This window comes from Ambystoma mexicanum, chromosome 4p (assembly GCF_040938575.1).
Source record: "Ambystoma mexicanum isolate Mex_15411 chromosome 4p, UKY_AmexF1_1, whole genome shotgun sequence".
In the NCBI taxonomy this organism is placed as follows: domain Eukaryota; kingdom Metazoa; phylum Chordata; class Amphibia; order Caudata; family Ambystomatidae; genus Ambystoma; species Ambystoma mexicanum.
In genome coordinates this window covers 49,493,652-49,519,592 of record NC_090927.1, presented here as the reverse complement: position 1 = coordinate 49,519,592, position 25,941 = coordinate 49,493,652, and the positions used below count along the sequence as shown (strand labels likewise).

Genomic DNA, 25,941 nt, shown 5'->3' with positions numbered 1-25,941 from the left:
CCACACCCCGGGGGTGTTGACTTGAGAGATGTGTGGGAATCCCAAGGGTATTGTCCCAGGTAAACCCTGAGGTTCCTCTAATCAGGTATCCAGGGGAGGGCCATCACTTTTGGATCCCAACCTGGGGGTGGACCAGCGAGGGAGGATCACCTGGGTAGGGGAGTGCAGGGTAATAAATCCGGGAGACACTCAGGCGAGACGCTGTATCCTACTGGTATAGCACAGGATGAGGAAGATATCCCTGAAGCCTTCATAGGATATCCGGGTCTATCCCTCTTGAACAAGGAAGAGAAGTCCAATCATAATAGAAAGACAAGGTTGGGGAAATACGGGAACCAGAGGGACCGGAATCTGGTTGGCATCAATAGGTCCTTCTTATCCCGATCAGTCCAACTATTACAAATCACCAGTAAAGAAAGATGAAACAGGGAAAGGGAATGGCCCTGGACATATAAAAATCAAGCTGTGTGTTCCTCTTCTCCCCAATATCAACCATCTTACTACCCTTTGCTCTGCAAGAAAACTCATTGGTCTTGTCCCATCTCTCCCTCCCCATTTGTCTAAGGAGGATAGCTCAGGGGCAAAGTGCTCGCCTTGGAAGCAAGACAGCGTGAAGCAACACAGGTTTGATCCCCGGGTCCGCGCTTAGAAACCTCCGGGTATTACGCGTGTTATAAATATCATATCATATATCATTTCCAACAAACAATGAGACGAGGAAGATGCAACGAAGATCAATGAGGATTACCCATAGGAAAAGCATTGGGAAACAAGACAGGGCCTACTACTACAACCTACCACTAGGCTGTCTCACTAATAGCATCAGGCAAGGTCAGGCACTTTATCCCAACTGTGCACACCTGACTCCACTTCGCTCTTCCCTACACTATAAAGGGTGGAGTTTTGCCAGAAGTGAGAGCTGGGGATGCTGTCTGGACCAGAGAAGCCGAAGAGCAGGGAGCAGCAGGAGCTGAAGCATGGAGAAGAGCGGTGTGCCGAGACACTGGCTTGGTGCTGGTGAAGGGCTGCAGCGTGGCTAGGGAGCCGTGCCTGCAAGGAGCTGGAGTGAGGCAGCCTGCATCCTGTTGGTGACGTTCAGTGAAATGCTCGTTACCCTGGGACCTGTGCCGGTCCCAAGAGTGTCTGAGCGGTAGGTGGTTAGACCCTGACCTCAATCCCATGTATCCAGAGGGATACCGCCTGCATCGCGATGCTGACCAGTGAGTTTCGTGAAAGTTAGAGAGAGAAACGCAGGAGTGTGCGTTTGACTGGAGCGGAGCGGGAGACAGGCACAGTTTGCAAAGCGGCACAGAACGGAAAGAGAAAGTATAAGAAGTACACAAAGTGCAAGAAATAACGGAAACAGTGAAAACAGAAAGAAGGAAAAGGCGCTAGCGGACGTGAAGGAAAGTAAAGCAGAGTAAAGACATGTGAAGTGTGCAAGAGGTCAAAGAAACAAGTCTACAGGGGCAGTGTGCACAGTGATGAAAAGGAAACAAAGGAAAGCAAGAAGGGGTGCAGGAAACACCTGAAAGTGAAAGGTTAAAAAGGAAGAGCAAGGAATAAAGAGAGGGGTTAAAGGTCAGAGTGGCCACGCTTGGGAGGAGCAAAGAGCCCAGTGTTTTCAAAAGTCCCTGAAACTAACCCATGTAAAAACTGTACAGTGAAAGGTACATCCTGACTAGGCAAACTTTGTTTAAAGACGAAAGCGGCGTAAGCTTGGGGAAGGGAACCCTCATAGGCCTAAGAAGAATTGCGTAAGAAGCAAAAGGTACAACCTGACCAGTAGAACTTTGTTTGTTTGTTGAAAGACGAATGGGGCCTAGGCTTGGGGGAAGATAACCCTGAGAGATCAAAGGATATTGTGAACTCCGTTGATTTGCTGCAGGAGCCCTGCGTGGAAGGTTCCAAGGGCTCCCAGTTTGAACTGAACTATCTTGCACTGGCAGAACTACACCCATTGGTAAGACTATCTGAAACCAGCTGTGGTTTACATTTCCTTTTCTTTGAACCACTATTTTTTTTCCTTTTTAAAGACTTCCTAACACATTCTGTAAAGAGTGAGGGCAAGCATAGGTTTAAACACATGCAGATTATTGTTTTGGACTTTCAGACATCAACGTCCCTTAGAAACATCAGTTAAGGCAACCATCCCTTTAGAGTTAGGGCCAGTTAGGCATTACACCAACCAGGGAACCTTAGTAAATAAAGGTTTTGAAACTAACATCTTTGAGTCTGTGTCTCTCTTGATACCATGCCTGTCTCACACATGGTGTACCAATCAGGTGGGGCAGCCAAGCAAACCCTGCAAAAGTATAGGCAACATGGCGGCACACACGACAAAGGGCAAGGGATTGGCCAGAGACTTTTTTTTTTTAACGGAAGTGTCCAATTAGGGGTGAGCCACAGATGCATAAAAGAAAATGTGCAAGGGCCAGGAGACCTGTTTGGCTTTACCGCCACGGCACTGGGGGTCGCACATCACCATTGTCACATCACCAACGATACTCCTCTAGCCCGGCCCAGCAGTGACCAGCACAGATGTGGTAGGTCCTCTTGGAAAAGGCTAAGGAGTTTGACATGAACAAATGCAAAGTAATTGAAGGGAAAGCTGAGCCAGATACAAGATGGAGGTGGATGAAACAAGTCTTGACAGCTGGTTGGTTGCTTTCATCACTCCTTTTCCATATGGAATGGAATGACTGGACTGCCCAGTGATTGCTGGCTACTGGGAGGAGGTGGTGGGACGACTGAACAAGTTATTGGGCGTAACTATGAATCTACACACAGTGTATGTTTATGGAGCATCTTATCAGGTGTAGCATTCCAGCTTTGTGCATGTCATCATCTTTCAGTGTGGAACCCTCCGGTTCTTGTGCTCACAAGTACCTGCTACGTGTACATAACTCTGAGGCCAGATTGAAGGATAACTGATTACAGAGCCGAGTCCGGTGGGGCTCATATTATCTCCTTCCCCTTTTCCTGTATATATATATATTACAAGAATAAATATTAATCATCCTCCGTATCACGTGTCAGCATATATCTACATACTACAAGTGGTCACCATTGTTGAGCCCCACCCGCCGTCCGCCGTCATCCACTCACTGTGTTTGCATCCCCGCTACCTGCTACCAGGCCATTGCCGCTCCGTTGTGACTCACAACAACGTCACAGCGGCCATCAAACCCAAGGTACGTTATCCCTGCATGCCGCTCCGTTGCTCCTCCAGCAGCTTCTTTTTTTTCATGAAATTCACGTAGAAATTTCATACCCGTCAGCTAGCGCATGCGCGCAAGTAAATAGCAACACTGCCATCTACTGTTGAAGCGAGGAGAACGTTTTTTTGTCTGCATACAAATAAGTAAATATGTTGCAGGTGAACTGTTGGCACATTAACATTGACGGTCAATTAGAAACAGTACGGCAATCTAAAGGACTCGAGCAAAAGTGAAAGAAAAGAACATTTTACACTTCCAATGTTTCATTGCCTGTGTTAAGACACAATACAGCAATCTAAAAAAACAAATAAAAAAAACAAGTCAAACCTCCCCATGTCAATATTTTGGCGCAATCTTCACTAATCTTAGTAATTTGTTGCTCTGCATTCTTTTGAGACTCATCATTCGACTCATTTATCATAAGCAGGCAGAGCACAAGTTACATTGTTCTTGTTGGTCCATTTTCTCTGACCTTTGCCAATAGAATACAGGGTACAACATGTCTTTTAACAGCGTGCCTCCACCAATGTTTTTCTTGCCAGAAGTTGGTGAACTTGTAACACCATGGAAGAGGTGGATCAAATCGTTCGAACATTATGCAGGTGTAGTGTGTGGCCCGAACTGTAGTGTGGAGAAAAGGAAATCTTTGTTATTGCACTGCCTAGTCCCTGCTGGTCAAGAGAAATTTGAGGATTTGCCAGAACTCACTGCTAGTGAAGATATTGATATAAATGAATATGAACGTGTTGTCAAGAAACTGAGTAAACACTATGAAAAAAAGACGAGTACCATCTTGGAGTGGTACAAATTCGGGAAGAGAGCGCAGGAGGAAGGTGAAAGCGTTGAACAATATATTACCAGCCTGACAAAGCTTGCAAGGACTTGCAACTTTAACAAACAACTGGACGAGAGATTGTGGGACCAGTTCAAGTTAGAGTGCAGCTTGGGAGGAGCAAAGAGCCCAGTGTTTTCAAAAGTCTCTGATACTAACCCATGTAAGAACTGTACAGTGAAAGGTACATCCTGACTAGGCAAACTTTGTTTAAAGACAAAGTGGGAAATCCGCCGGCGGTATGAGCGCGAAATTTCCCCATTGAGCCCAATGGGGAATGGGGCATTCCCGAATGGGCTCAATGGGGAATGGGGACTTCCAAATCTGCCAAACCCGTGATCCGGCGCTAATAGCGTCGGTGGGTTTGGCGGAAGGGCAGATAGCGCCAGCCCTATTAGCGCAGGCGTTACCGCCCAACTCGTGATGAGGCCCACTGTCCTGTGAATAGCTAAGGAGTTGGAGCAAACTGAAAAGTGTGTCAAAGAATTAGAGAGTAGGTTCATAACAACTGAAATCAAAAATGATCTAGTCAAATCCAATGTATCTTCACCCAATGTAATCAATACTAATGAACCTGTAGCTCAAGAAAGTAGAGCAACAAATAAACAAAGGACATCGGGGAAGAACCACAAACCTTCGTGGAACGAGGAGAAGAGAAACAGGAGACCTTTCAAGAATTTGAAGAGCTTCAGGAGGAGGAGTCCGGACAAACGAAGAGACCAAGGCAGATGTTTCAGGTGTGATAGTAGCAACCACTGGGCGGATGACCCAGATTGTCCAGCATTGAAAATAGTTTGCAGCAATTGCAAAGGAAAGGGCCATTATTCCAGATGCTGTAGAATTCGTAACGCCTCCACAAATTGGATAGGAGACAACGGTCACAGTGACGAAGAGGGAGCAAAGTGTGTTTTTATGATAATGGATAACGAAGATGAAGAAGTTATGGAGAGTACCAAAGCAACTGTTTGTGTCGATGGAACAGAGATAAGTATGATGATAGACTCTGGTGCCAAATACACTCTTATACCACAAAATCTTTGGAACAGAAGCAAGCATAAATACCTTCATGAACCTGACATCAGACCCAGAGCATATGGAGGGGTCAGAATTGACATCATAGGATGGTTTTGGGGTATGTTGAAATTCAAGGAAAGAAAGGCCAATGGAAAGTTATATGTCACGAGTGTAGGCAAGACACCGCTTTTGAGTTGGACTCATCAAAGCAAGTTAAGCTACATCCCAGTGATATTGAATCAGTAATGTCAATAGAAAATACCACATTAACCAAGAATAATTCTAGTGAAATAATGAAGGCATTGTTTCAAGATGAGATTGGATGTCTTTGTGGTTATACTCATGAAATCAAATTGAAACCTCACCATGTTCCTGTCGCGCAGAAATTGTGTAATATACCTTTGTCTATGAGAGACGAAGTGAAAAGAGAGATTAAAGCGCTGGAAGATCAGGGTGTTATAGAGAGCATCGATGCCAGTGAATGGTTTTCCCCGTTTGTTGTACTCAGAAAAAAGTCCGGGAAACTCAGAATTTGTGTGGACATGCGTGAATTGAATAAATGTGTTGTTCCAGATAGACACCCTCTTCCTAACCTTCAAGAACTTGTTTCTTTGATAGGTCTGTCTAAATTGTTCTCCACGTTGGATTTAACATCAGCATACCATCAGGTTAAGCGACACAAAAATTCCAAGAAGCTAACGGCATTCATTACACCTGATGGATTATATCAATATAAGAGGATGCCTTTTGGGTTAGTATCCGCTGCGCCTGTGTTTAAAAAAATAATGAACAGGCTATTTGAGGGAGACTCAGGAATTATGTGTTTCCAGGATGACCTCCTTGTATATGCGGATGAACAGAAACTACATGATGAGAGGGTGCCACACGATCTCAGCGAATGGGATACGACCTATGAAACAACTTACCGGTGCCATCACAAAAATGCCTAAACCAAAATCTAAGGAAGACGTTTGTACGTTCATTGGAATGGCGGAGTACTATTCAAAATTCATACACGATTTTGCACTCCACACTGTTCCGTTACGCAAGCTCTTGAAGAAGAAGATATTTGAATGGAATCATGAATGTGAGCAAGAATTTGAATTCATTAACTTTGCCTTGACAAAAGCTCCTTTGTTAAAAAACTTCACGAGTGGGAAAGAACCATCATCACTACTGATGCTAGCAATTTGGGTCTAGGGGCAGTAGTCACTCAGGAAGTTGATGGAAGTTGCTTCAAGACTATTGAAAGGAGCTGAGAAATCAAATGCCACAATAGAAAAGGAGACTCTGGCCATTAAGTGGGCATCGGAGAAATTCAGAAGTTTCATCTGGGGAACAGAGGTCGAGTTTCGTACAGACCATAAGCCATTAGTTCATGTTATCATGAATAAAGGATTGGACAAAGTTTCAAATCGTATCAGAAGATGGGTAATATTACTACAGGAATTCAATTGCACAGTGCGGAACGTTCCGTGAGTCAAAAACATTGCCGCAGATGGTTTGTCCCGTCTCACAAGTATATCCGAAGTGGGAGATGGTAGGGAGAATGATTCTGAAGTAGTTCCGAGTATAGAAACTACTTCCATACCTCAGAGCGAGTGGGAAGATGCTGAAATGAAGGATAATTTGATAACTCGGTTGAAACAACTCATTAAGGACCAATGTCCGTTGAGGAGGGCCAACCTTGAGGAAGTTGGCCTTTCAGACTACTGGAGAGTGTCAGATGTACTGAATGGACAAGGTGGCATGGTTATGAGAGATGACAGAATAATTCCACCGTCAGGAGTACGTCAAAGACTTATTGACCTAGGCCACCAAGGCCACCAAGGGATTGTGAAAACCAAACAGAGGATTCGAAATGATTTCTGATGGCCACGTTGCGACCTTCAAATTGAGAGGATGATCCGCAACTGTATCCTTTGTAATGAGAGTGAGAAAGCTTGCATGAGTTTGAAGTATCCTATGGTTGTGACAGAAATCCCCAAAAAAGCGTGCCATGAGTTGGGCATGGATATTTTAGGCCCTATTTACAGCAAGGGGAAACGTCAGTTCTGTTTAGTTGTAATTGATTTATTAACTAGGTGGGTGGAGGTACTGATCGAGCCTTGTATTACCACTAAAACAGTTACTGATTTCCAATGGGAGATTTGTGGTAGAGAGGGTTTTCCAAACAGCATTATGACAGACAATGGCACTCAATTCCGTTCAAGAGAGATGGAGGATATCTGTGTATAAAATTCTATTTTGCATAACAAAGAGTGCCATCTAGCATCCCCAGTCAAATGGGATTGTTGAACGTTTTAACAAAGTACTCAAAGAAACGATTAGATGGGGTTGGTCAAATGGATTAGATAGGGAAAAGGCAGTGAGGGATAAGATAATTGCTCACTGTTTCTCTCCACAATCTACAACTGGTATATCTCCATTTGAACTGAGCAGGGGACGTAAGGCTAACACCAAATTGTTACCATCATGGATGAGTAGAAGAGCTGTTGTAGAGAAAGATTTTGGGTCTGTGTGTAAGAGGATCAGGAACATTCAATTGAAGAACAAGTCTGCTCATGATAGACTTACAAGCAAGAAAAGGAAGTGCGACACGGACAGTGGGGAAATTAATTAAGCTTCCACCAGCCTTGAGGAAGGGTCCATACAAGTGGTCCCAACCAGTGAAGGTGGTTGAGGTATTTAAGCATGCAATCAGAATAGAAGATGGTAGGATATGGAATATGGAGAGAGTATGTTTGGTGCGGGCACGTGATGACAGAGCTGTTATTGGGAGAACAGATAGTGATGCTTCTGATATGAGTGGGAGTGTGAGGAGTGTGGAAAAGAAGAGGAAAGTGTCCAAATTTTCCTTGCCAAGTGTCTCTACAGATATGCCTCGTTTGTCAAGTTGGGGTAGAGTCAGACGCAGACCTCGTTATATGGAAGATTTTGTGTGAAGATTGACTTCCTATTTAAAGACTTATTTTTCTTTTGTGTGTGTAAAATATTGTCGCAAAGGAAGGCAAATGTGTAGCATTCCAGCTTTGTGTATGTCATCATAGTTCAGTGTGGAATCCTCCGGTTCATGTGCTCACGGGTACCTGCTACGTGTACAGAACTCCGAGGCCAGATTGAAGGATAACGGATTACAGAGCCGAGTCAAGTGGGGCTCACATTATCTCCTTCCCCTTTTTCCTGTATATCTATATGTTACAAGAATAAATATTAATCTTCCTCCGTATCACGCGTCAGCATATATCTACATACTACACCAGGGGAAAAAAAAGAAGCATAAAACATGAAATAAAATCGCCAGATTTCTGTTAGTCCGAGCCAAGAGGCAAGCGGCAAATAGCAATTTCATGGAAAGGGGCGGGTGGTTCGTCACTGAGGCAATGGCTCCAGGGTGTGCATCAGTGGGGTTTGCCCGAGGCAGAGTATTTGAGAAAATGGAAAGACCCTGAGGGGGGAAATGATTTGGAAATGGACTGGGGGAACCGCTGAATGAACTGGCATCCACCCGGACCTAAAACCCCCATGAACTGACCAACACGGAAGGTGAATGGAAATGGAGAGTAGAGGGACATAAAGTGGGATTGTGGGTCTTTTGAGATGACGGGTAGGGACACTGCGAAATGGAGAATGCACGGACTTGCACCGAACTATGATGGGGAAGGGGGGATGGGTGGGGAGGGGGCTACGGGGGCACTGATCTTGAAAGGGCATGGGGGGGGATCTTGGAAAGTTGTGGGAGTTTGTAATGTCCCGCATGGTGCGTTGTATTACATGACAATTCAATAAAAAGGTTTTTAATAAAAGAAAGAAATAACATCATGATTTGTTATTGATGAAATAAGGTCACAAATCCTGCTGCCTTTTTTATCCCACAAGTTAAAGAGTGGTGTTCATTTGTGTAATTGGCTGTTGAAATAATTAAGGAAAATAACAGTTTTACAATGTTTCGAGCACCACAGTGGACAAGTGCCCTGGTTATGGACGCGCCATAGGACACAATAACCTGAACACAATAACCCCAGCTCTCCCCCGCCCCCGACACAATAACCCCAGTGCACACAATCAAAGTACACTCAGGTAGCCGACACGCACAGTAGGTCAGTTTCTAGTGGGTCTGCAAACACTAACAGAAGAGCACAACCTCCATCATATCTCTCTTCCCTCACTAACCCCCAGTGCACACAATCAAAGTACACTCAGAAAGCTGCCACGCACAGTATGTCCGTTTCTAGTAGTTCTACAAACACCAACAGAAGAGCACAACCTCTATCCCATCTCTCTTCCCTTGCTAACCCCCAATCCACACAAAGCTAACTCCCAATGCACACAAAGTACACTCGGAAAGCCGACACGCACAGTGTGTCAGTTTCTAGTGGTTCTGCAAACACCAACAGAAGAGCACAACCTCTATCCCATCCCTCTTCCCTCACTAACCCCCCGCCATGCCCCGTGTGTTCTCTTGTCTCCCCCCACCCCCCGCTCTTGCTCCGTGTGTTTCTCCTGTCTCCCCCCACCCCCCGCTCATGCCCCGTGTGTTCTCTTGTTTCCCCCCACCCCCGCTCATGCCCCGTATGTTCTCCTGTCTCCCCCCACCCCTGGCTCATGCCCCGTGTGTTCTCCTGTCTCCACCCACCCCCCGCTCATGCCCCGTGTGTTCTCCTGTCTCCCCCGCTCATGCCCCGTGTGTTCTCCTGTCTCTCCCCACCCCCCGCTCATGCCCCGTGTGTTCTCCTGTCTCCCACCACCCCGCCATGCCCTGTGTGTTTCTCCTGTCTCCCCCCACCGCCCCGCTCATGCCCCGTGTGTTTTCCTGTGATCCATCAGGTTTTAATTCCCTCCTCTTCTACAACCTTCCTACGCCCCTTCCTACCCATTTCTCCCTCCTCTCAGCCTTCCACCTCCTAGCACTTACTCCTATCATCTGTTCCCTGACTTTTGATAGCAGCTTGTCTGTCTCCCCTCCTCCCCCCCTTGTTCTTCTCCCCCCCCACCCCTGCTTTTTAAATTTGTCACTGACAAATTTGCTCAGTAGCGTGCCTTGTTCATCTCCATCTCCCCACTCTTATCCCACCGTGCCCCCCCTCCCACCCCTCCTCTTGTATACCTCCTGCACTACATCAATTGTCGTCAGACATAGTAATGTTACTGCTTGCTTTGTTCTCCTTCTTTTCCATTACCCCTTGCCTTACTTGTTTCTATGCACTTACACTATCAGAAATGTCGACAGGCCTATTACGATAGTTATCTTTCACATTCTGTATTGTTTCAAGGACTTTAACTGAATGTAACTGTATTTTCCTATGTTCCCTCCCTCCTTGAAGTGCTTTGAAACACATTGTGTATAGGCGCGATATAAATAAACAATCAATCAATCAATCACACAATCAAAGTGCACTCAGAAAGCCGACACGCACAGTATGTTAGTTTCTAGTGGGTCTGCAAACACCAACAGAAGCGCACAACCTCTATCCTATCTCTCTTTCCTCGATAACCCCCAATGCACACAAAGCTAACCCCCAATGCACACAAAGTGCACTCAGAAAGCCGACATGCACAGTATGTTAGTTTCTAGTGGGTCTGCAAACACCAACAGAAGAGCACAACCTCTATCCTATCTCTCTTCCTTCACTAACCCCCAGTGCACACAATCAAAGTACACTCAGAATGCCGACACGCACAGTATGTTAGTTTCTAGTGGTTCTGCAAGCACCAACAGAATAGCACAACCTCTATCCCATCTCTCTTCCTTCGATAACCCCCAATGCACACAAAGCTAACCCCCAATGCACACAAAGTACACTCAGAAAGCCGAAACGCACAGGATGTCAGTTTCTAGTGGTTCTGCAAACACCAACAGAAGAGCACAACCTCTATCCCATCTCTCTTCCCTCACTAACCCCCATTGCACACAATCAAAGTACACTCAGAAAGCCGACACGTACAGTATGTTAGTTTCGAGTGGTTCTGCAAACACCAACAGAAGAGCACAACCTCTATCCCATCTCTCTTCCCTCACTAACCCCCAGTGCACACAAAGCTAACCCCCAATGCACACAATCAAAGTACACTCAGAACGCCGACACGCACAGTATGACAGTTTCTAGTGGGTCTGCAAACCCCAACAGAAGAGCACAACCTCTGTCCTTTCTCTCGCCCCAGCACCAGCGCCGGAGTGGGCAGGAGACCTCCTCCACCCTTCATCCACATTGCTGCCAAGCCTCAGCTGTCCATCTGCAGCAACAAGTTCTCCGTGAAGCGCCATCACTACGCTTGCACCACGGCAAGCTCGCCCATTGCTGCATGTGCCCTACCTTATGCTAGCACCAGCAACTACTGGTGAGATTCACTGGCCACAATCACGCCGTTTGTGATTTATTTTCCTTGCCTGCAGCCGCCCGCCACGTTGCAGCCGAGCATTTGCCCTTTTCCAAGATGGCCGGCGCAACGCGGGTTGAAAGTGAGGCTGTATACATTTGTTGCTAGGCAACGCACGCTTTATCCCCCAATTAACGTGACCGTAAGGTGGTAGCCGTCCTGTGGTAAAGGACTAGGTTAAGGCCCTGTTTTGCCTCCAGCCACCTCAGAAGCCCCAGCACCAGCGCCGGAGTGGGCAGGAGCCCTCCTCCACCCTTCATCCACATTGCTGCTAAGCCTCAGCCCTCCATCTGCAGCGACGAGTTCTCCGTGAAGCACCATCACTACGCCTGCACCACGGCAAACTCGCCCATTGCTGCATATGCCCTACCTTCTGCTAGCACCAGCAACTATTGGTGAGATTCACTGGCCACAATCACGCTATTTGTGATTTATTTTCCTTGCCTGCAGCCGCCCGCCAAAGTTGCCGCCGAGCCTTTGCCCTTTTCTAAGATGGCCGACGCAACGCGGGTTCAAAGTGAGGCTATATACATTTGTTGCTAGGCAACGCACGCTTTATCCCCCAATGAACGTGACCGTAAGGCGGTAGCCGTCCTGCGGTAAAGGCCTAGGTTAAGGCCCTGTTTTGCCTCCTGTTGGCCGCACTGTGCGTCTCCAGTCTCCTACTGACCTAAGGTGAGCTTCACCCGAGCCATTTCCTACTTCCTCTTGATGTGCCATAACGTAACGCTATGCGTATATATATTCTGTTATCTGCATTGCCTGCATATTGTGTGTTCCTTGCAAAACGCATCGCACCACCTCTACCCCTGCCAGAGATCTTGTGCCACAAGTAATCTCAGTAACGTGCCACCACTGAGCCCACTCCCCGCAACATACTATGCCTGATCCACAATAGTACGATTTACGATTCACCCTCAAAGTTTGAGCCACGGTGACAAATAGCAGTCACCCCTTGCTGCCTCTTCGGATCCATCTGGCGTGGACGTTGGAGTTCGGCACCCGACATCCATGTACAACTCCATCTAAAACTCTCTTGAAAGCGCGACCGAAAGTGAGTCGCACCGATCACCTGGACTAATGACTCTGCCGATTGCACATATTGCATTCAAACCTTGTGACTTAATGTACTTGTATAGTGCATAAACTGATGTGTAGCACAGTTTTGAACTATTTAAGGTAATCACGCACAATGTATAACAATTAACCGTTCCCGTGTAACACTTGTTGCCTGTGCCTTCCGCCCGCTATATGCTTGTAATGTATACAAAATGCTATGCAAAGATTGAAGATGCCTTCACTATCTTCAATCTGTTGCCTTTGCCTGATATTGTACTAGCATTGAGCCTGTAATCCTCCACTGCACCTAGCCTTTCCTCTATCTCCAAACACTGTATTGCTGCCTTTGCCTGATTCTGTGCTAGGTCCTGAACGTGTTTGCCACCTTACCACAACTTGATTCTAGCACGACGACTCTGCATTAATGCCATTGACTGATTTTGTACTAGCTCTAGATTTGTACGAGCATGTTTGCCACTTTACCACAATTTGCTTCTAGCACATTGACTCTGCATTATTGCCTCTGCCTGATACTATACTAGCACTAAGCTGGTAATCCGCCCATTGCACCCAGTCTTGCTTCCGTTACCCTGACATTATATTGGTGTCTTTGACTAATCTGCATTAGCACTCTGAGCCCCACCTTGCCGCAGCTCCCGATCCCACAGCTAATAGCCAGACATTGCCTGCAGCTCTAAGTCGGATCCTGCACCTCTCAGCTATCTAATTGACTGTCATGATGCCTACCCCCGGGCATCCAGACCAAGTCCATCAACCCCGGAAGCAGGCATCATGTTACCAGGAGCAAACCCAGCAACCCCTGTTAGGGGCTATCTGGGTACAGTCCTGGCGCCTATGGCGCCTGGCTCATATAGGACATCAGTCCTGGCGCCATAGGCGCCAGGCTCATATGTTAAAACTTACCTGATGCAGACCATGCTGCAAGGGATCCAAGCATCCAAGCCCATGTGAGGCTTGGAAGGGACTATTTTATCTTAGGAACTATTTTGTTACTCGGGTGTGGTTGTGGAGGAATACTTACCTGGGACTACTTTGAAGGCTATTTAAACCACGCCCGAAGAGCAGCACATGCTTTGCGTTATTCTGCATCCAACAGCGTAACGCTCACCGTGTCTGCCGTCAGCATCCAGCATCCTGCCACGCCCGCCTCGAGTCCAGAGCGCCTAGAAAGAAGGAAAAGAAGAAGAAAGGTTAGAACAAGAACATTACTGGATTTCTTACCTGATTCCGGATTCAGCGCATCTTCAAATCAGAAACAGACTTCATTTTAAACACGTCACATTGCCTGCAGCAGCGCCGCGCCATACTCACCGTTCCTCGCAGCATCTCTACGATCCGGTGCTGTCTCCATCACCAGGTTGCCGCATTCCAGCACGTAAGAGGGACAAGAAAACAACAAGGTGAGCCAAGGGAACAAACAAGGACAATCTCTTGCCACCAGATGCTTACCTGATTTTACCAAAGGAGGTATTATCCACCAGCAGGCCAATTCTTCCTACGCCGCACCTGCAAGAAAGAGAAAGCAGCGAGTTAAACCTTGGCATCATTTACCGGACAGTGTTAGAAAACACAGACTCTTACCTGAACGCTTTCAGCTGCCACAAGACGATCTTCTTTTGGGTCTTAACTGCAAAAGAAACAAAGGAATTGGACAAGAGTGATTATTCTGACATTTTTAACTCTTTAGAACTATATACTTACGGCCTTTCACCCGGAGGTGTGGAGCCAAGATTTGTCCAGAACTCTTCCAATATCCTCAAGCCAGTGAAGTAACTGACCATCAACGCGCCCCTGCATTCCTCGCAGGATGGAGAGCTCATCATACAAAACTATAAGGTGAGCTTTGTCGAAGGGAATGTCGGAAGTGATAAGTGGGGACGCAGTGAGGTGTTAATACTCAAATCCACGGGTGGCTAATTCCCTTTCCCCGTCTTTAGGAGACTATTTCTACGGGTCAAGCAGACGAAGCTAGGTGGGCCAGTCCAGTCAGTCATCTCTGCACTACGCATCACGTTGGTGGAGACCGTGGCAGTCAAGTTCCGCTCGACACCCCTGTGGGAGCCAGGTGAGCGTAACATTGACCTATACTGTATCCCACTGCTTATTCCAACTGCAGATCTGCTCAGAACAATGCCATATATTATGTGATGCAAGTATGTCCTCTGTAAATGCCTATGTATTGACAGAACAGCTCGGATCTGAACTAGTTGCATGCCTGTGCCCCGGCTCTGTATAAATCCCCATCCACTACAGGGTATGTTCAGTTGAACCATCTTACTAAACCTACTTGTTGCTACCCCTGTTTTGACTTGACCCCATGCTACTGTTGCCATACTGTACTGGTGTGACCATATGATAATGAATGCTAGTTTGGCCCTATGCCTTTGCTGCCACGCTGTACCAGTCTGACCCCATGCTACCGCCGCTACTCTGTACTGGTTTGCCCCCACGCCACTGATGTCATACTGTATTGATTTGACCCTATGCTATTGATGCCATACTACTAATCCCTGCACTGTGCCTCTGCCACATTGCCACCACCATGCAACTCTGGCTCACCTTCATCATGTTCCCATTCTGTGTCTTGCAAAACAGTGTACCCTGCAGCGGTAACAATTACATAGCCTATAAAAATAGTCTAGCTAGACTTGCCTGCCTTAGGCACTACCCCATCGCTTGCCCTACACCATTCTTGCCCACCACGCCGCCTTCCCACTAGGCTCCCAACACGCCCATCCCACCTATGGCAGAGCCCATTTAGCTGACACCCCAAACACTGATAGTCCCAAGTGGCACCGCCCTAGCCCAAGTTCATCACGCCCTGCTCTTGGTTACAACCCAATTAGAACTAATGTTCTTGGTTACAGCCCAATTAGAACTAATGTCCAAGTAGACACACATAACGCCATTTTCGACCTGACCGAGCGTAGCAACAGACTAGGTACCAGAATCTTCCATAAGAATAGTAACCATCCAGTTAAACCGCATACCAAGATCAATAACCAGAATGTAGTTTCTAACAACTCTAACCCACTCCCTCTAAAGGGAGCACTTCTAAATGTTAGGTCGCTAGTCGCCCATTGCATAGAGACCGCCGACATCATCCTGACCAACAACCTTGACTTCTTTGCTGTGACAGAAACCTGGTTGCCTGACGCTGCGGGCCCAACTCTAACCCTAGCTTTTCCTGATAACTACTCCATCCTCAGAGCCGATAGACCCAACGCTCGAGGAGGTGGTGTAGCCATCGTCTTTAAATCCTCTCTTGACATCAGACTAGCCTCCTCTTCTCCGCTACAATCATATGAGCATCTCACAGTCAAACTGCAAACATCCCCCAAAAGCACAATTACGATGCACCTAATATACAGCCCCCCAGGCCCGCCTGGATCGTTTGCAGAAGATATCACTTCCCTAGTAGCCGAAAGCTCTAAACCCTCAGCACAAATGATCATCCTTGGGGACTTCAATCTCGGGTACAATGACCCTAATGACACCCCAGCTACTTCCCTGGCAAATGCACTAACTGACCATGGCCTCATACAATTTTGCTCCCAACCCACTCACTCGAAAAGAAGGACTGGGTAACTGCTCTTAATTGCAATATTACCCTTAAGGACCCCCTACCTTTTGTCTGGACAGATCACCACCTCCTCTCGCTAGACATCAATATCAATAGACTAGTGCCTAAAAAGCCTCTTAACGCACCTGCCTGCCCAACAAGGAACAAGTGCAACATTACAGCTGAAGCTCTAATACCCCTGATAATCCCTACTCTCAACGCACTACCGGCCAGAGCTGACTTGAACCTGTTGGTCAACACCTACAACGAATCCATGTCTAAAGCTATCGACATCATTGCCCCATTGAAAATGCGTAAAGGGAAACCCAAAGCACACTTGAACTCTTGGTACACCCTTGAACTCAAACTACTCAGACAAAAAAAAAGTAAACTTGAAACACTGTGGAAAACAGCTCCCTCATCAGAAAATAGAACTAATCTTACTAATATCACCGCTCTTTACAAAAATGAGATAATACGTGCAAAAAAAGAAACCTTCAACTCCAGGATAACCCAGGCAGGCTCTAGCATGAGAGAACTATTCAACATCTTAAAGGAACTAGAAAACCCCAATCCTCCCACAGATACCTGTCCAAAGGATAAACCCTGGTGCACGGGCATCCAGAATGCCCTCGCCAACAAAATCACTGGGCTCCAAACTAAAATTGAAAACAAAGGACAACAACTCACTAATGGTTTAACCTCCAATCCAACCTTACCATCGCCCACTGATATCAACTCAGGCTTCACATTCAAAAAGGTAACTATACCTGAAGTACAAAAAATGATAGCCTCCTTGAAACCTTTGAACTGTAAAGGGGACAGTTGCCCTGCTCAGATTATAAAAGACGCAGCTAGGGATCTATCCCCCTTCATTACCAAACTAATACACTTGTCATTTACTAGCAGCGCAGTCCCAAGCAATTTGAAACAATCATGGGTTCTGCCACTGTTAAAAAAACAAACACTCGACCCGTCTATACCTACCAATTATAGACCTATCACCACTGTCCCGTTCTTACTAAAAATCCTAAGAGAGAGTGGCCTACTTACAAATTCAAGACTACCTAGAGACAAACCAACTATTAGGAATCAGTCAATCTGGCTTTCGGCCTCAACATGGAACAGAAACGGCCCTTGTTGATCTCAAAAGTCAGATCGACGAACTCAAAGATAAAGGTAGGGCTGCCATCCTTCTTCTCTTAGACCTCTCTGCAGCCTTTGACTTGGTCGACCACAAAATCTTATGCAACCACCTGTCATCGGCAGCACACTTCTCCTACTCTGCGGTCACATGGATCCAATCCTTCCTCGCTAACAGGACCATGCGTGTCTTCTCACCGTTAGCAGCGGCCGACCCGATACCCATCACATGTGGTGTCCCACAAGGCTCTTGTGTTTCGCCTACTTTGTATCACATATTTACAAAGCCTCTATTCGACAAGCTGAACCATTTGGGTGTCACCTACACCAACTATGCAGATGACACCCAGATACTCCTAACTCTATCAGGTAACTACAATTCTGACGTCGGCCAGATCAACGAAGTCTTCACCATCATTCAGGCATGGACGGCCGCACATGGCCTCTGCCTGAATGATGATAAGACTGAACTGCTCCTTTTCGGCTCCCCCAACGCCCTCCTTAAACTCAGCCCCAGCTACAATAGCATCATTATTGATGGAAACACTATACCCATCGCTAAAAGTGTAAAAACCCTCGGTTTCTATCTAGATACCAATACCAATCTCTCTAAATAAATCAACATGACCGCTTCAGCCACTGCCTACACAGGTAAACTGATCAAGGCTTGCAGACCTCTACTGTCCACTAACAGCTGCCTCACATTAGCCAGAGCACTTGTACACTCCAAACTGGACTACTGCAACGGCTTATATGCAGGCGCAAACAAATCCATAATTAACAAATTACAGATCCTCCAAAAAAACGCATGCCGAACTGCTCTTAATATTCCTAGGAGAAACATATCTCTGCTATCAGAAAATCGTGTAAATGGCTCTCCATTCAACAGAAAATCGACCTAAAAACTATTTGTCTCACCTTCAAAGCCCTGAATCACCTTGCACCGCCTTATTGAACCAATAAATTCACTATGAAACCTGCTACCAGAATCACCAGATCCACCAACACAATATGCCTGGTTGTGCCTAAATACACCCTAAAAAGAGCCGGTCGGAACCAGTTTCCTGGTTCTAGCCGCCCAACTCTGGAATACACTTCCACTGGACATCAAATCCATTTCTACCTTTCAGAACCCAGGTTATCACCTGGCTACTGAACAAAAACTAACCACCTGAGGTCATTCTGGTCACCTCGTACATATACCCCCAGCATTCACTCACTACCACCCTGCGTCTGATGGTACTAGCTTCTGTATCATTCCGGTGTACATATTATATAAAATGTATAACTCCCCTGCAATAACTGTATATTGTAAATTGTATAAATTCTGCACAATTGTTCTAAATGTATAGACCTGTATCCTGTAACCATATTCTTGAGCGCCCATATACCCCTGGGTCTGGAGTGCTATACAAATAAAATAAACAAACAAAACAAACAAACAAACTAACCCCCGGTGCACACAATCAAAGTACACTCAAAAAGCTGACACGCACAGTATGTCAGTTTCTAGTGGTTCTGCAAACACCAACAGAAGAGCACAACCTCTATCCCATCTCTCTTCCCTCACTAACGCGCCAGAACTACATTCTTGCGGAGGCACGTGAGCGCACAGAGACTATGCAAACAGTAGCAATGCGCGGTATAAATCAACATACCATTAAGAGAGAGGCGACGGGGGCTCGGCGTATATTGGAATGATTGGTGGAGGGGTGGATAGCGTGCAGGGTCATTGCACAAAGACCCTGATTCCACTGAGCTGAGCTTGGAATAACAATATCTTCAATCCAGTGGCAATTTCTGCAGTAACTTGGAAACAAAATGGGCTGGACCACCTACAGTGAAACCCCAAAGTAAGGTCACTGCCCGGGCTCAGCAAAAAAGAACGTCACTGAGGAGAGGAAGTGGATAGGGAACACATTGTTAAATAGAAACATATGATATTTTAACGGTAAATGTATATGTTTCTAAAATAGATGAACCTTTCACTTTGGCAACAGGACCTGTCGCTGTAACGCTATGACAATGAATTTAATCTTTTTGCTAACTGCCCTCGCATCAGCCGAAGGAACACACATGCTATGGTCTGGGGATGAGCGACGCATGGGCGCACTAATGGACCAGCGCATCTACTTTGCACATAAACGTTTAAAACCGGAAAAATAATGGGGAAATACAGATACTCAAAAGTATACACCGAGGTGATGTGCATGTGGATTAAGGAGTCCCCTCGAGCGAACAAGGACTGGGCTCTGGCTGCACACCGTACACCACCTCCACAGAAATCAGATGTTCATGCCATGGCAGCAGCCGGGGCTTCGTGGCTTTCTTGTATGGATGGCGTCACCAGTAAATGCAAGGCTTCAAGGCAGCACTTCACACTGCCCAGAGGACTGAAGGCCCTAAATCTCTGGGGACTCGACGGTCTAGATAAGAGGTGTAGTGTGAGTGTTTGTGTGTAGGGGTGGGGATAAGGATGGGGGCGGGTGGAGGGTGCCTATTTGGTTGGGAATAAACCATCTAAAATCGAAACAGTTGAGCATGCATACACACCTCCAGTATTCGGGACACAAACTCGGGCTTCTGTAACCAGAGACGCCAACATTTCCAACGTTTAAAAAAAATGCCTCTTTTTACATATACCTCACTCCAATGCAAACCGACTGGCATATAAATAGGCCTCCCTTTTGCATACAAATATTGCTTGTTGGTATTTCTAAATGTGTTCCCCAAAAAACAGATCTATGCAGCTCCATTGCAAAGACATGCATGCAAAAGCCCCTTCTTGTGCCCCATACCAAAGACATGCATGCAGCTGCCCCTTCTTCTGCCCCATACCAAAGGCATGCATGCAGCTGCCCTTTCCTCTGCCCCATACCAAACACATGAATGCAACTACCCCTTCTTCTGCCCCATACCAAAGACATGCATCCAACTGCCCCTTCCTCTGCCCCATACCAAAGACATGCATGCAACTGCCCCTTCTCCTTCCCCATGTCAAAGGCATGCATGCAACTGCCCCTTCGCCTGCCCCATACCAAAGGCATACATGCAGCTGCCCCGTCCTCTGTGCCATACCAAAAACATGCATGCAAATGCCACTTCTTCTACCTCACACCAAAGACATGCATGCAACTGCCGCTCCTTCTGCCCATACAAAAGGCATGCATGGAACTGCCCCTTCTTCTGCCCCATACCAAACATGCATGGAACTGCCCCTTCTTCTGCCCCATACCAAAGACATGCATGCAACTGCCCCTTCTTCTGCCCCATACCAAAGACATGCATGCAACTGCCCCTTCTTCTGCCCCATACCAAAGACATGCATGCAGCTGCCCCTTCGTCTGCCCCATACCAAAGACATGCATGCATCTGCCCCTTCTTCTGCCCCATACCAAAGACATGCATGCAACCGCCCCTTCTTCTGCCCCATACCAAAGACATGCATGCAACTGCCCCTTCTTCTGCCCCATACCAAAGACATGCATGCAACTGCCCCTTCTTCTGCCCCATACCAAAGACATGCATGCAGCTGCCCCTTCTTCTGCCCCATACCAAAGACATGCATGCAGCTGCCCCTTCTTCTGCCCCATACCAAAGACATGCATGCAACTGCCCCTTCTTCTGCCCCATACCAAAGACATGCATGCAAATGCCCCTTCTCCTGCCCCATACCAAAGGCATGCATGCAACTGCCCCTTCCTTTGCCCCATACCAAAGACATGCATGCAACTGCCCCTTCTTCTGCCCCATACCAAAGGCATGCATGCAACTGCCCCTTCTTCTGCCCCATCCCAAAGACATGCATGCAACTGCCCCGTCTTCTGCCCCATACCAAACATGCATGGAACTGCCCCTTCTTAAGCCCCATGCCAAACATCCATAGAACTGCCCCTTCTGCCCCATACCATAGACATGCATGCAACTGCCCCTTCTTCAGCCCCATACCAAAGACATGCATGCAACTGCCCCTTCTTCTGCCCCATACCAAAGCCATGCATGCAACTGCCCTTTCTCCTTCCCCATATCAAAGGCATGCATGCAACTGGCCTTTCTGCCCCATACCAAAGCCATGCATGGAACTGACCTTTCCCCTTCCCCATACCAAACACGTGCATGCAACTGCCCCTTCTTCTGCCCCATACCAAATCTATGCATGCAACTGCCCCTTCTTCTGCCCCATACCAAAGACATGCATGCAATTTCCCCTTCTTCTGCCCCATACCAAAGACATGTATGCAACTGCCCCTTCTTCTGTCCCATACCAAAGGCATGCATGCAACTGCCCCTTCTTCTGCCCTATACCAAAGGCATGCATGCAACTGCCCCTTCTTCTGCCCCATACCAAAGCCATGCATGAAACTGACCCTTCTCCTTCCCCATAACAAAGCCACGCATGCAACTGCCCTTTCTCCTTCCCCATACCAAAGCCATGCATGCAACTGCCCCTTCTTCTGCCCCATACCAAAGACATGCATGCAACTGCCCTTTCTCCTTCCCCATACCAAAGCCATGCATGCAACTGTCCCTTCTGCCCCATACCAAATCCATGCATGCAACTGCCCCCTTCTTCTGCCCCATGCCAAAGGCATGCATGCAACTGACCCTTCTCCTTCCCCATACCAAAGCCATGCATGCAACTGCCCTTTCTCCTTCCCCATATCAAAGCCATGCATGCAACTGCCCCTTCTTCTGCCCCATACCAAAGACAAGCATGGAACTGCCCCTTCTTCTGCCCCATACCAAAGCCATGCATGCAACTGCCCCTTCTTCTGTCCCATACCAAAGCCATGCATGCAACTGCCCCTTCTTCTGCCCCATACCAAAGCCATGCATGAAACTGACCCTTCTCCTTCCCCATACCAAAGGCATGCATGCAACTGACCCTTCTTCTGTCCCGTACCAAAGGCATGCATGCAACTGCCCCTTCTTCTGACCCATACCAAAGGCATGCATGCAACTGCCCCTTCTTCTGTCCCGTACCAAAGGCATGCATGCAACTGCCCCTTCTTCTGACCCATACCAAAGGCATGCATGCAACTGCCCCATACCAAAGGCATGCATGCAACTGCCCCTTCTTCTGCCCCATACCAAAGACATGCATGCAATTGCCCCTTCTTCTGCCCCATACCAAAGCCATGTATGCAACTGCCCCTTCTTCTGTCCCATACCAAAGGCATGCATGCAACTGCCCCTTCTTCTGCCCTATACCAAAGGCATGCATGCAACTGCCCCTTCTTCTGCCCCATACCAAAGCCATGCATGCAACTGCCCCTTCTTCTGCCCCATACCAAAGCCATGCATGAAACTGACCCTTCTCCTTCCCCATAACAAAGCCACGCATGCAACTGCCCTTTCTCCTTCCCCATACCAAAGCCATGCATGCAACTGCCCCTTCTTCTGCCCCATACCAAAGACATGCATGCAACTGCCCTTTCTCCTTCCCCATACCAAAGCCATGCATGCAACTGTCCCTTCTGCCCCATACCAAATCCATGCATGCAACTGCCCCCTTCTTCTGCCCCATGCCAAAGGCATGCATGCAACTGACCCTTCTCCTTCCCCATACCAAAGCCATGCATGCAACTGCCCTTTCTCCTTCCCCATACCAAAGCCATGCATGCAACTGCCCCTTCTTCTGCCCCAAACCAAAGACAAGCATGGAACTGCCCCTTCTTCTGCCCCATACCAAAGCCATGCATGCAACTGCCCCTTCTTATGTCCCATACCAAAGCCATGCATGCAACTGCCCCTTCTTCTGCCCCATACCAAAGCCATGCATGAAACTGACCCTTCTCCTTCCCCATACCAAAGGCATGCATGCAACTGACCCTTCTTCTGTCCCGTACCAAAGGCATGCATGCAACTGATCCTTCTCCTTCCCCATACCAAAGCCATGCATGCAACTGCCCTTTCTCCTTCCCCATACCAAAGCCATGCATGCAACTGCCCCTTCTTCTGCCCCATACCAAAGACAAGCATGGAACTGCCCCTTCTTCTGCCCCATACCAAAGCCATGTATGCAACTGCCCCTTCTTCTGTCCCATACCAAAGCCATGCATGCAACTGCCCCTTCTTCTGCCCCATACCAAAGCCATGCATGAAACTGACCCTTCTCCTTCCCCATACCAAAGGCATGCATGCAACTGACCCTTCTTCTGTCCCGTACCAAAGGCATGCATGCAACTGCCCCTTCTTCTGACCCATACCAAAGGCATGCATGCAACTGCCCCTTCTTCTGTCCCGTACCAAAGGCATGCATGCAACTGCCCCTTCTTCTGACCCATACCAAAGGCATGCATGCAACTGACCCTTCTTCTGTCCCGTACCAAAGGCATGCATGCAACTGACCCTTCTTCTGCCCCATACCAAAGCCATGCATGAAACTGACCCTTCTCCTTCCCCATACCAAAGGCATGCATGCAACTGACCCTTCTTCTGTCCCGTACCAAAGACATGCATGCAACTGCCCCTTCTTCTGACCCATACCAAAGGCATGCATGCAACTGCCCCTTCTTCTGTCCCGTACCAAAGGCATGCATGCAACTGCCCCTTCTTCTGACCCATACCAAAGGCATGCATGCAACTGCCCCTTCTTCTGTCCCGTACCAAAGGCATGCATGCAACTGCCCCTTCTTCTGACCCATACCAAAGGCATGCATGCAACTGACCCTTCTTCTGTCCCGTACCAAAGGCATGCATGCAACTGACCCTTCTTCTGTCCCGTACCAAAGGCATGCATGCAACTGCCCCTTCTTCTGACCCATACCAAAGGCATGCATGCAACTGACCCTTCTTCTGTCCCGTACCAAAGGCATGCATGCAACTGCCCCTTCTTCTGTCCCATACCAAACATGCATGGAACTGCCCCTTCTTCTGACCCATACCAAAGGCATGCATGCAACTGACCCTTCTTCTGTCCCGTACCAAAGGCATGCATGCAACTGCCCCTTCTTCTGTCCCATACCAAACATGCATGGAACTGCCCCTTCTTCTGACCCATACCAAAGGCATGCATGCAACTGACCCTTCTTCTGTCCCGTACCAAAGGCATGCATGCAACTGCCCCTTCTTCTGACCCATACCAAAGGCATGCATGCAACTGCCCCTTCTTCTGTCCCGTACCAAAGACATGCATGCAACTGCCCCTTCTTCTGACCCATACCAAAGGCATGCATGCAACTGCCCCTTCTTCTGTCCCGTACCAAAGGCATGCATACAACTGCCCCTTCTTCTGACCCATACCAAAGGCATGCATGCAACTGCCCCTTCTTCTGTCCCGTACCAAAGGCATGCATGCAACTGCCCCTTCTTCTGACCCATACCAAAGGCATGCATGCAACTGACCCTTCTTCTGTCCCGTACCAAAGGCATGCATGCAACTGACCCTTCTTCTGTCCCGTACCAAAGGCATGCATGCAACTGCCCCTTCTTCTGACCCATACCAAAGGCATGCATGCAACTGACCCTTCTTCTGTCCCGTACCAAAGGCATGCATGCAACTGCCGCTTCTTCTGTCCCATACCAAACATGCATGGAACTGCCCCTTCTTCTGACCCATACCAAAGGCATGCATGCAACTGACCCTTCTTCTGTCCCGTACCAAAGGCATGCATGCAACTGCCCCTTCTTCTGTCCCATACCAAACATGCATGGAACTGCCCCTTCTTCTGACCCATACCAAAGGCATGCATGCAACTGACCCTTCTTCTGTCCCGTACCAAAGGCATGCATGCAACTGCCCCTTCTTCTGTCCCATACCAAACATGCATGGAACTGCCCCTTCTTCTGACCCATACCAAAGGCATGCATGCAACTGACCCTTCTTCTGTCCCGTACCAAAGGCATGCATGCAGCTGGCCCTTCTTCCGGGAGGGCGGGTGTGACGGGTCTGTGTATTCTATATATTGGGACCCACGGGCCAAATAATGAGGTAGGAAGCATCATGTGAAGCAGCGCACCCACTGCATGCATATCTGAGCGGCTGCATCTACTGACCTGTGGCTGCTACAGCCTCCTCCCACTCTAGCAGCAGCAGCTGGTGACGGGGTGCTGGCAATCAAGGGATAGGAAGGGCCGAGTATCCCCTTTCCTGACAGTTTGTCCCTGCGCCCCTCCTTCCTCAACCACATCAGACTGTCTGTCTGACAAACGCCATGTTGACGTCCGACATCAAAGAAGGCCACCTCCGCTGACACTCTGGGAGTTGTAGTTTTCTCTTCCCTGATGCATCCCACGCGGCCGCCGGCGGTGGCCTGTCTGCATGACTACAACTCCCAGAGGGTCACGGGAAGAACCGGGGAGAGCAGAGTATGCCACAGGACTGCAACTCCCGGCAGGCCATTCAATATTCTCTGATTTTTTACATCAGAGTCGCCGTCACGAGTGAGAGCCAGATGTTGCGACCACAACAAACACACCTTCCGCGGTTAAAAACAAAAAGCGGACAAAAACGTGATATCGCGTGCAGCGCGCATGCGCGTGTTCCATCTTGATTGAAATGATTCTGTTCCAATGGGTTATTGTTCGTTTTTTGTTCCTTTTTTTGCAGTTTTAAATAGTATTTGTAAACCTCCTTTTCAACATTTTTGTAGCCTTCTAGAATGTTTTTGATGCACACTTATATAGGTATTGAGACTACTTCCTGTTTCATCAATAAATTATACAGTATGTCAAGAAGACCTCCCTGTTAAATACATATTTGCATTGCT

General features: G+C 47.7%; 1 protein-coding gene across 1 annotated transcript in view; it reads right to left on the bottom strand.

Annotated features, from left to right (window-relative positions):
- The window catches only part of LOC138452972 (exostosin-like 3), a 218,561-nt gene extending 193,116 nt beyond the window's left edge, over positions 1-25,445 (bottom strand). The window contains exon 1 of the mRNA XM_069605337.1: positions 25,229-25,445. The gene's annotated coding sequence lies outside the window, so the exon portion shown is untranslated. The remainder of the gene's footprint in view (positions 1-25,228) is intronic.
- Positions 25,446-25,941: the final 496 nt, after the last annotated feature.